This window comes from Patella vulgata, chromosome 3, assembly GCF_932274485.2.
Source record: "Patella vulgata chromosome 3, xgPatVulg1.2, whole genome shotgun sequence".
Lineage (NCBI taxonomy): Eukaryota > Metazoa > Mollusca > Gastropoda > Patellidae > Patella > Patella vulgata.
The window spans coordinates 52,705,552-52,718,236 of record NC_065881.2 but is presented as its reverse complement, the minus strand read 5'-3'; the positions used below and the strand labels follow the sequence as shown (position 1 = coordinate 52,718,236).

Sequence of the window (12,685 nt, the reverse complement as noted above, 5' to 3'; positions counted from 1 at the left end):
CCACTGTTTGTAGATGAAATGAAATGGAATTTAACGTCCTACTGTTCTGCTCCGACCTGGGCTAATGAAGACGGGCATACGCCATATACATTGTGGTGTGAGGGAGAGAGAGAGAGAGAAATGGGGTTTAACGTCCACTCGACACAAACTAGGTCATTTCGGGACTAACATATGGTTTAATTTTATTTACATAATTCGCTTGCGCGTAGGGGTCTTTAGCAGTGGGAGGAAACCGGAGGACCCGGAGAAAACCCACGAGGTTGGACAGGCGACCCTACTCCTTGCCACGTACAACCGGGGATTCGAAACCACGCCAGTCGACTCAATGACAGACTTTATGATACAGCGCGCGCACGCTTACCATTCAGCCATCCAACCCCCCTGTGGTGTGAGGGAAATTTGGCACTACGCCCTACTCTTATATCGAATTCCAACTATCAAGGGATCTTTTACGTGCACGCCAATGTTAGCGCGTGAGCGATGTACCATAAGGTCTGTCATTGAGTCAACTGGCGTGGTTTCGATTCCCCGGTTGTACGTGACAAGGAGTAGGGTTACCTGTCCAACCTCGTGGGTTTTCTCCGGGTCGTCCGGTTTCCCCCCACTGTTAAAGACTCCTACGCGCAAGCGAATTATTGAAATAAAATTAAAACATATATTAGTCCTGAAATGACCTAGTTTGTGTCGAGTGGACGTTAAACTCCATTTCTCTCGCTCTATATATATTCTGGTTCCCGGGCTGCGATTAACGGTAATTGTGAAAGTTTAATTTCTTAAAAGGAATATCAGTATAAAAATGATTCAGTTAGATTCAGTATTTACGTAGATGATATGATGAATTTTATCAATTTTTTCGGACAATAAAAAATCGCATTTTTAGCTTGTGGACCCGCTAGAAGTCACAATTTGTATTCAATTTTAAAAATCATTTACATATATCACCGTTGCAAAAATCTGACCGAAACTGCCAGACAAAATGACCGCCCCTTGTACGCAAATAGTGTAAAAGTATGTAATACCAAGGTTGTGGACCCTCTAGAAGTCACAATTTTTATCCGATATTAATGGAACTTGAAATGTATGTTTATAATTCGAAGATCGTGGTTTTGATATTTGCCCATATCGGACTGTAACTTCCTGGATTATGGCCCCTGATTTACGTAAATTCACCTCTTTAGCTTGTGGACTCTCTAGTGGTCACAATTTTTATCCAATTAAAAAAACGTTTACATTTAACACCGTTACACCCTGCTGACGGTTAAGTTCCAATTTCGTGAAAATCGGACCAAAACTGTCGGACAAAACGGCGGCTCCTTGTACGCAAATAGTGTAAAAGTATATCATACTAAAATTGTGAACCCTCTAGAAGTCACAATTGTTATCAGATTTTGATTAATCTAAAATATATGTTTATGTCCCAAAGATCTCGGTTACTTTCGCTATTTGCGATATCAGACCGTAACTTCCTGGATTACGGCCCATGATTGTACGAAAAATCGTGTTTTTTAGTTTGTGGATTTTTTTATCCGATTTTATAAACCGTTTAAATATATCATAATTCCACCATAATGAAGGTTGAATTCGAATTTCGCGAAAATCAAAACGAAACTGCCCGACAAATTGGAACTCTTTGTACGCAGATTGTGTAAAAGTATATATGTAATACTAAGGTTATGGACCCTCTAGAGGTCACAATTGTTATCCGATTTTGATGAAACTTAAAACTTGCGCATTTCAGACCATAACTTTCTGGATTATGGCCCCTGATTGTACGAAAAATCGCTTTTGGTTTTAGCTTGTTCTCTATTCATCTCTTCAAAATGTGGGCGTATCTTGCCTGGGAACCGCTGGTTTTTCTAAAAATCTCTTTATATTATTATATTTGCACTATAAATAAAAAGAACACAATTAAATAGATAAGATATAGAAAAGATCAACGATGTCTCCTTATAAACTAGCCGAGGGTTACATAAAATGTGGCTGTTGTGAAATATGTGTATATGAAAACAAGAAATCAAATAGAAATCTTACTGATCGGAAAGGCTGTCTCGTATAAGAGCGGGTCAAGGTGTGGCAGGTGTGGTAAAAGGGTACATTTTATTGTGTGCTGAGCACAAAGAACATGCAATGTTTTAGAGTGTCTTTGAATGTTCCACACAATTGATCATACGCTCATACTTCTTCGCGTATATTATAAGCTATATTTTAATAAATAATAATAATAATAAAAAAAAGAAAATATGTACAATGCATGTTATTTAAAAAGAGGAAACCGGTATATAAATAAAAACAGCCATTAATTTTCAAGGTAATTGTACAAAAGTATACATATTTACACGTTTTCAACACAGCTGTTTCATACTGTTTACCCTTCCGCTGATGTTGAAAAGATAACCTTTTTTTTTAACAAATAATGAATAAAAAAGAGTTAATAATTAAAGCTATTGATGGTAATTAAGAGAACAATAGCTATAGTTTTTCTTTTACGTACACTTCAATGAATATCAAGGATAATGATGAAAAATAAATGACCAATATTTCGAATTCACTACGCTACTTAATTTTAATAAAAGTTTATTTCATATATTTTGACATAATTATTTGAAATGTCTTCCTTTGTCACATTTCTTAGTACCAGGCCCTATACTTGAGTCTCGGTGGCATGTAATCAAAGAGTTGTCCTGGACCATCACCAAACCTTTGCACACCACAGAATTATTGGTCCTATCGTAAGATAAAAATGTTTGATTGTTCGTTTTAATGACGGAAAATAATATATATTTATTATATCTTGATAATGCTAATTGGATACTAATAAGGTTGCTGATAAAATCTTTATCATATTAAATAATCTACATGTATTTGAGAGGGGAGAGCAGATTGAGGAGTAATTATGACTACAACTTGATGTGTATATGTTCCTGGATGTTGTACTGGGTATTAGAAAATTGTGGATGCATGACTATTTGACTAATGGTGTTTGTTCCCGTGACGTTAAAGTTACGTCCACAGTCAGCGTTAATACTCTTATAATAAATACTCCCAAAAAGTCATTCGTACAAGGACTTCATAAGAAAATATTTAGGACAACTCAAACCGATTTTGTAACATCTAATGATGAAGGTCATATTTCTTTTTCAAATTATTGTTTAATATTATAAACATTTCTCATTAAAATGTTAAGATCTGAAAAAAAAAACAATCTATACAAGTATGTGAAGTTTAAAGTCCACTTCCACTTGTATTGTATCGCGTAATATAATTTAGATTCCACCTTCCAAAAGTAGGTGGGGTTTAACATCGGAGGCCACCTTAGATTATATCGGACCATAACTTCCGCCTTAGTTATCCGATTCCATCTTAGATTATATCGCAAATCTTTGACTTCCGCCTTAGTTAAATATAAGCAGATAGGCATAAACATCCGATACCACCTTAGATATCGCAAACACACTGACTGCCGCTTTAGTTAAATAAGTGGTGGGGTTTAACATCCGATTCCATCTTAGATTAAATCGCACACACCTTGACTTCAACCGTAGTTAACTAAGTAGGTGGGGTTTAACATCCGATTCCACCTTAGATTATATCGCACACACCATGACTCCCGCCTTAAGTAAGTAGGTGCTGTTTAACGATAAATGAGCTTAACCTCTTTGATTTAAGTGATGAGTCACGGTGGCTCTGCAATGAGTAACGCACTGGCTGACTAACCAGGCGGCCCGGGGTTTGATTCCGGTGTTGGCTCAGAAAGTTCTCCTTCTCAGTTGTGCAGGACGTGGGGCCTGGCAATGACTAGCGTCTAGTCGTTCGGATGGGACGAAAACCCATCCATAAAATTGTACCTCGTGTTAACATTGGCTGTGTCTATGGATGGAAACTTTTTGAACGAAGACAGATTGTTATTCCATCAAATAAATCGACATATGCAATTTTATGAAATGGACAATTTGTTTTATTTACTCACGTCTAGCTATTTTAAATAAGCGATTTTAAAATCCACGTCCCTATCATCTATATATCTACGCTTTAACGTTTATGGTTTCACGTTACATTTTACCAACCTTTGCTACCTGATTATTATTAATCGGATACGGAATAACAAAATATCAGACGATAACAATGATGACACGGAGTTGGGCAGAGAAGAGTTATTGATATTATAAAATTTTAGGTTCATTCATATCAGCATAACGTCTGATCTATCGATATTATTTTAAATTTAAAGAGTTAGTAACATCGACCTGTAACCTTGTATTCACATTAAGAAAGGGTTCAATATGTACGTGGTGTGCAGTACGTGATGTGTGGTATACTAATCAACGACAAGAACAGATAAGAACGTTTTTTCGTTAATATCGCCCAAAGTTTTGCAAAAAATGAGCGATAAGGAAATAATTTTGACAAGGCGGGGTTGTATACAAGGAAGATATAGCTTACACTGGATAACTTATTTATAAAACCCACAGTCTGGAAAATAATAAACGTGATTAATATAACCGTGTAATGTCCCCTCAATTCAACTCTTGAAACATTTTGTAATGCTGAACTGATACAGTCGTTTTATTTGGCTCATGACATTAACTATGCCGAAAACATTGGGATATTGAGAGGACGAGCCCTATCGATATATACCGTTTTGCGACCTTTCGTTTCAGAGTTAAGCCCCATTTCCCCAGAAACCTGTGAACGCAACAGAGGCCACTGTTTATTTTTCAAATTTGTTGTGAAGCATTGAGGTTATTAGAGGACGAACGCAGTTGCATTCCGTATTTACGTCCCCTTTGCTAAAAACATTGCGATCATGCTAGATGATTGTTTGGTAAAGTTAGGCCAGCAACCTTAATCCTTTTCACGTGCAAGACTGGAACCGAAACCACAAACACTTTACTCAAAGCGCATGTTTTAGACACCCCCCCCACCCTTCACTACCACAACAGGTTAAAAGTAAGACTTCCAAATAAAATTCATTTTCACTCAGTATGTACAGACGATGTTTTATCACTGAACAATCCTAGATTTTATATATCCACTCATGACACAACCTATTTGGATTTGCTTTTGAATATTATTGTATTTTATTTCTGAACTCTAAGTTTGGATGCCCTTTTTGACAATACTATTTTATTACAATTATTGAATAAAGACTCTTTCCGTATCTAGTATTGTAAATATAATTAGTATTACACAGTATACAATTATATTTATCTCCAAAAACAAACGCCTTGATAAATATGGAATAAATAAGTGAATAGGGTTTATAAATAATTTATCTGACAAAACAATACACGTTACATTATGATTTTAGATCGAGGGAGCCGCGGTGGTTCATTGTGTAAGACACTGGCTCACATACCTGGATGGTCCGGGTTCAGTTCCTCGTGAATTTCTGGCGTGGTTTCCACTTGTCCGTGGTGTAGGGCGTGGGGGGGGGGGGTGTCAAGGAATAGCATCTGGTCGTTCGGTTGCGACGGAAAATCAAGGTCCCGTGTACACGTTAGCGTGCACGTAAAAGAGTCGCCGAGAGTTGGAATTTAAATTAAGAGTACGTCGTAGTATGGTGTATTCCCATCTTCATTAGCTCTGTTGGTAAAGAAAAGTAAAACGTTAAACCCCTTTCATTTCATTTCATCTTAGATCTAAAAGTGGGATGGGCGCTAGCACTTTATATCAAGACGTTTGTCAGCGATGCATGTGTCGTGGTTTCGATCCCAACCATGTCGGTTTTCTCTGACCCCACCTGTCCTACTCTAGAGACATCTACACGCAAGCTATTTATTGAAATCAACATATCTGTTAGAGTTGGGTGGGTGTTAAAATCGCTCTCCCTCTCTGTCTCTGTCTCGGACTTTTCTGAAACAGAATCTTTTAGTCGATTTGATTGGGCTGTATTTAAGGACTTGTTTAAATGTTCGAACTCTTGCCATTAGAAAAGCAATCGTTTCGCAAACATCAAGCCAGTCCCACGGACAATAGGGACAGTGGCTGGATATTGAGTTAGCGTCTACCCCTCGTTAATCCTCGCTGACATATATAGTGTTTGTGGTAAGAGAGAGATAGAAAGGGGGGGGGGGAGAGAGAGAGAGTACGGGTCAACCATCCCCACCCCCTTTTCTGTGATCTTTTTTCTTTTTTAAATACAATTATTTTTTTCAGAAATAGTTTTAGCACACTAGTTTTACTTGACCTTTCAAGACACTTAGTTGCAAATCATCAAATGAACTGCTGGACAATCTCAGAAGGAGACAATCGGTATAATCGCAAAAAGTATATTTGTCTTCAAAGCTTCATCGACTATCGATTATCGTTTTTTGGTGAGAATATAAAATCACGATAATAACAGGAATATATTGAGAGACGTGGGGGAAAACTTAATGGAAATGACTATTTTCCCCAGAACACTGCAAACAATTATTTGCCTCCCGATTTAAACAATATGCCTATTCTTATGGGATATTCATAACCAAGGTGGCAAGTAAACAAACTCATTATGCGCACATAGAACTATCTAATTCGAGAATAGATCCTTGCCCAGAATGTAAAAATTAGTATATTATTTTGTAATGTGGTTCTACCCAGTTTCACATTCTGTCATACACACAAAGACTAAATAAACCTATTCAATTTTAAAGGCTCAATACCACTCTTGCTGTAACTGAATAATATGTCCCAATCTTTATTCTGGTCAACAAATTGTACTATTTTACAATATTCCAATTAAATGATGATACAAATTTCATCTTAACACACCTAATTTAAAAAATTGGAAAAATTCAACTAAATGATTTGAAAAGCCTGACGTAAAGCTTTTCAAATGTGACTTGGATTTAAAAATATTTTTGAACCCTCTGGACAAGTAAACTAGGATTTAATGGATAATTTACACAAACGGTAAGACACTAACACATTTAGTACTTAGAATAAGGCTATTTTTTTATTTTCTGGAGCTGTCAAGCCAGCAAGAGTGTTATTGGCCCTTTAAGCAGAATAAATACTACTCAAAAGTGTTTTCGACTAAAATCGTCGATTTAGAAAGCAAAATGTCGGGCAACTAGCTTAGTGGCTAATTGTAGACAGACAGTGTACGTTTATCATGAAATAAACCATGCCGCTTTCAGCACAACTAGGTCATTTCGGGACTAACATAATATGGTGCAATTTTAAATTCGATTGCGCGTGGTTGTCTTTAGCAGTGGGAGAAAACCGGATGACCGGTAGAAAACCCACGAGGTTGGACGGGTGACCCTACTTCTTATAACGTACAAGCGAGGAATCGATGATCTAACGCGCATTTGGCCACCTAATACCCCTCCTCCACCTCTGGATCCGCGCTTGGACTGTTGAATGTATGGACGTCATTTGTATGTTGTGATTTTTTAACAAAAGGATGGAAGTGGGTGATTTCCTCTTAAACATATTCCTTTCAATATTTTATGATGTCAATGTGTTAAAATGCACCGACTGCTTGCGCATAAAAATAAATGCACCGGTTTCTTTTATATAGAAGACGACAAGAGATAACGTATTTTATTTAAGGAAATATCCAAACAACACGTTTAGATATAAAAACCTGGTGCGTGTATTAAATGTTTTATTAACGGGACATAGTTTAAACACGTATTGGTGATATTTTATTGAACTAGATGTAATTCACTTCATTTTTCATTATAATGTTATATTATCCTATAAATAGGATTCATTCAAAATCACGTGATTTTTGCGTTCATGTTTTTATTTCTTGTCTCAAGATTTACCTATAATAAGAGGGATTACTGTCTCAGTTAAGAGAAAGACGTTTTCACCAGTAACATCACTTGACGGAAACAGTAAATATTATTGTATAACACTTCATCATGTTGACCGTAAGTATATAGCCCTATAGTAGTTTAAATACGAATATAAACATACGTTTACAAAATTTTCTATTTAAATTTATTATGTAATATTCAACTTCTTTAATTTTGAATATCGAATTTAAAGATATTTTTATGGTTATGGTTATCTCGAGATGTGTGGAGATACAGTAATGTTTTTTTTTTTTTGTTTTGCTGTTGTTTTCGCAGTTTAATAAAAATGACATGTTATTTTCAAGTTATATTATGTGTAACCATTTTATGTAGTTTAATGTATAGTTTATAAAACAGTGTCTTCTTGGTTATAGATTAACAAATATTAAAGCAATATACTTCAAAATTCTTTTTGTATGAACAAATTCAGATAAACACATAAAGGTCCCAATAATGTATTTCAAAATTGGCTTGTATCTCCTGTGCTGTTTCGTACTGTGCTGTTTCTTCTTCTCATCTAAGAATAACATTTAGAGATAAATAAAATCTTTCTTTTTACATTACAGTATAATAAACAGTCGTCGATAAAGTAAACCTACCATTTCCGTTTAAAGCTATTTAATAAGTATTAATTCTGTTTCAGTTTGTAGCTACCATAAGTGTGTGTATCTTGTCTGCCGTACAGGGATTCCCAAGTGGCCCACTTCCAACTGCTTGTAGTGATTTGTTTCCCACTGGCCATGCTGTTAATGCTCAAACCGGCCTTTCCGGTTTCGCAATAACCACGAATCAAGCTACTTATACTCCAGGTGGCACTGTTACAGGTAAATGGTTAAACTTTATCACGTTTTCGTAGTTTACCAGAATAACAATATATCTTCACTTTGAAAGGCGGTGAAATATACTTTACTGGTCGGTAATTATTGGCTTATTGGCTTCATAATCGTAGAGTCCGGAATCCAAGACGTTGCTGGGATATGCTTACTATGTTTCAAGGTCTTATATGATCACAATAAGTGTCAATAATTGTTCTTATTGGCTTATTGGCTTCATAATCGTAGAGCCCCGAATCCAAGACGTTGCTAGGATATGCTTACTATGTTTCAATGTCTTGTATGATCCCAATAGGGTCAATAATTGTTCTTAACGGAGTGACCGTTCTTTCAGAAAACCAGATACCACTTTTCATTTGTTTTTTAAGTTACCATACATAATATACCGGACTGTTTTTGTCGAGGACTATAAGACACACTGATACACAAACCATTCTACTTGCGATCGGTGCAGAGAAGAATGGCGTATAATCCGATGCCTTTATTAGAGATTACAAAGTTAGTTATTTAAATGATGTGTTTTAGTGAATTTGCTTGGTTTGGGTAATGCTTTTGATGGTGTTATGGTACAAGCTAGAAGAGCTACCACTAATTGTTCTAGTGGCATAAATAGTGTACCTGTTGGTACATTTACCATACCAGCTGGAGACACATTCTTACAACTGATGTCATGTGGTGGTGTTGTCAGTGTAAGTATCCAATGTTCATTAATATTAAAGACACTATTTAACGAAACCATGGCTTACTAACCTGCAGTTCCGCGGTTCGACCCCGATGTTGGCCGCGAAATTTTCCCGGGATTTTCCAGTGCGGTTCCCCCTTATCAGTGGTGCAGGTTCGGATGCCTTGTGTATAAATTATGGTGTAGGTAAATGAACCCTTTTCAGTTAGAATTCGATATAAAAGTAGCACACTGTATAGCATATACCCGTCTTCATTAACCCAGTTTGTGAATACAAGTATGACGTTAAACCCCATTTCAGCCAATCATTCCCTAACGAAAGCGTGTGTGGTGTCCAGGTGAAAAATCACAAAGTGCCCAGTGAAAATGAAATAATGAAGAGACGAGTCTTAATGTGGGATTGCCTGTCTCATTAAGAAAGTAAACCTGATTTTCTCAAAAGTAATATAGCTTGCGGTGTGGTGGTGGTGGTGGTGGTGTGTGTGTGTGTGTGTGTGTGTGGGGGGGGGGGGGCTAGAGTATTTGTGGGTTTTAAATTATTATTTTTCCTCAATAAATAGGGCAGGAAATTTTAATAGGCGTTTCCGAAGATTTTCCCCTTGTCAGTGGTGTAGGAGATAGTGTCTGACAAGGGACAACGTATATAGTTGTTTTGATGGAATGAAAAGCCTAGGTCCCGTGTACACATTGGCGTGCATGCGAAAGGGACCCTTAACAGTTTGAATTCGATATAAGAGAAGGCTGTAGTGCCACTGTCCCGGCAAAATTTCCCTAAAAGCACACTGTGTGGCGTATGCCCTCTTTCGTTAGCCCATGCAGGCGATGCACGACAGTGGGACGTTAAACCCTTGGTGTTCCCGAAGAACAAAATTCAGATTAATATAAACTAATGAATGACTTTTCTTATTTGTAGAATACAGTTGCTCAAAAAACGAAATTAGTTGTTACCAGTAAAACTGTAACATGGACAGCTCCTACCATATCAGTTGGTCAAATATATTTTAGGTAAGTTTCAAATTAGGTTTCTTTGGTGTATTATCTTAATCTGTGATGGTATAAACGTTATTTACATGTAGTTAACATTTTTCTACCCATTTTATTCTTGTTTGTATACAATTTTTCACTTTCGGGGTTAACTATGTAATAATAAGAATTTTATAATTTATGATAAAAAAAAAACCGCCTATATTGGTCGAAAACAAGGCCGTAACTAGCTCAGAGCAACGAGGGGGTCGGGAAGTGTTCTCAGTGATGCTTAAAATTGACGGAAATGTATATCTATTTTTTTTTATGGTCGACAATGTTTTCACAGGGGGGGGGGGGGGCGAAACTATTTGCAGGGGGACTTGCCCCCCCCCCCCTGCTCCCCCACCCCCTCTTGTTGTGGGCCTGGTCGAAAATATGACTCAACTATGCTCGAAGGAACATCGACATCCGTGTAATGTACTGGGAACCTTAAGGGAGATAACCGTTTTCTATTAGTAGAATACAGGCCGCTGTTACTTATCTATCTCTCACTCGCTCAGGTGACAAAAAATATTAATACATGTAGTAATATCTTACTGACCTTAAAACAGTTTGACTTTAAAACCCTACAACAGATTCTGTATCAGAAAAAAAACCGATATTGTTTATGTATTATGTCGCTATTTAGACTACTTTCTAAGGCCGTCCAATGTGGGATTCTACAGTCTACTGTTAAAGGTTTCACTGTCGAAATGCATACTTAAGCACTAATATGATTTATGTTATTATTTTGTTTATTTTAGGGGAACCTTTATCAAAAACACCAAGACATTCTGGACAAATGTAGCTTCGTCTATTGTCAAGCCACTTGGTGATGCTACTGCCGCCCTTCCTGTTTGTGCTGTCAGAACTGTTCTCTAATAATCCAAGCTTAACCAATTTCATGATCACAAAATGTTAAACATAATACAAACACCACAAAATTTCAGGTTAAAAAATCAGATTTTGTGGTGAGTGGTGAAAAAGGAGCACACCTACTCATCTATTACAAGTGTGAAGATACAACACCCTTTACACATTTAGGGCCCTAAAATAAAAACACCTATTTACCCGAGAGGTACAAATCATGAATAGATATGATCGATATGTTCGATCCCTATTTTAGCTAACATCTCACTTTAGACATCTTTAATTTTTTATGGTTAATTCTTCATGAAATTTAAATATGAAAATATAAAGGCATTAACAATTTCTGATCCGTGGTATGCATGTTCTTTGGACAATTGCGCATCGATTGACGGACTTCGATTTTTGACATGACGTTACAATTCAAAGATGGTGGCGATGACGTCATGTTTAACAAAGTGAGCGTTTAGTTATAATAGCCTTTGAGCATTCAGCCCATTACATACACATATAAGTAATATACTGACATAATGTTAAACGCCATTCATTAATTGATCACCCACTGATAAATATCATGCCATCTGTATGATTTAGTAATAAATTCATTCATGTAAAAACAGTGTTTCCTTTTGATTATTTCTACTGCAAGATTTGAATTATGAAAAGCCATTTTACAATTTGTAAAGCAAAAGTGGCAGCAAGCTTATTAAAAGTTTGACGTTTCCCAAATAATAATGATTTTAAGAGCTTGTTGTATGGATAGCCATGTCTACCAAATTGTGTAATATAATTATGTAACAGTGAAATATCTTGTGTATATAATACCAAGATTCCCTCTATCACTCGCAAATATCAGGAAATTTTCAGTTCATCGCGGCGGTTCAAGGCTGGATAATTTGGCAGTCGAAAATTGTGAGATCAATTTGTATTTTTATTAAAATGCACCGTTGTATAGCCTGCTAAAAACACAGATTAATAGCACAAATTCTCTTACGGCACTGGAACGTCCTTATGTCTATGGATATACTGGTTATGATAACGTCGCTCTGAATACAGTAATTTGAAAGAAATTTCCATTATACTAATTTGGAATGATCTATTTTGGAACTTTATAGCAAGAATGGTCAGCTCTTTATATAATGCAGCTTTAGTTGGTCGTTTTTTTAGACTAGATCAAAGGGGCATAAATCAGATCATGAGCGCAAGTTTCCATAATGATTGAAGTGTCGTATATATATAGTGACATGGACAACCGGATCAAATCAATGGAAAGGCTGCGATGGATAAATGTAAAACGGCATTAGCAACGACTTGCAATTGCCCCAGTAGTCCACAAGAGGTCCAGTCCTTGGCATGGTATGATTAATGAGGACGAAAAAAAAAGAAAGAATGCGTATGGTTTGAAACAAATAATAGACATTACAGAAATGAAATGGGGTTTAATGTCAGAGTTTCTGCTCCATCCGAGCTAATGAAGACGGACATAAGTCATGCAATGTGCTATGAGGGAA

General features: G+C 36.5%; 1 long non-coding RNA gene across 2 annotated transcripts; it reads left to right on the top strand.

Annotated features, from left to right (window-relative positions):
• Positions 1-6,876: 6,876 nt before the first annotated feature.
• On the top strand, positions 6,877-11,791 carry LOC126815089 (uncharacterized). Of its 2 annotated transcripts, XR_007677833.1 has the most exons (6): positions 6,877-6,891; positions 7,749-7,862; positions 8,431-8,611; positions 9,146-9,309; positions 10,216-10,307; positions 11,072-11,791. It is a non-coding gene; the product is annotated as an uncharacterized LOC126815089 (long non-coding RNA). The 2 variants fall into 2 exon arrangements; XR_007677832.1 differs by lacking the exon at positions 6,877-6,891 and having other exon boundaries at positions 7,736-7,862.
• The last annotated feature ends 894 nt before the right edge of the window (positions 11,792-12,685 follow it).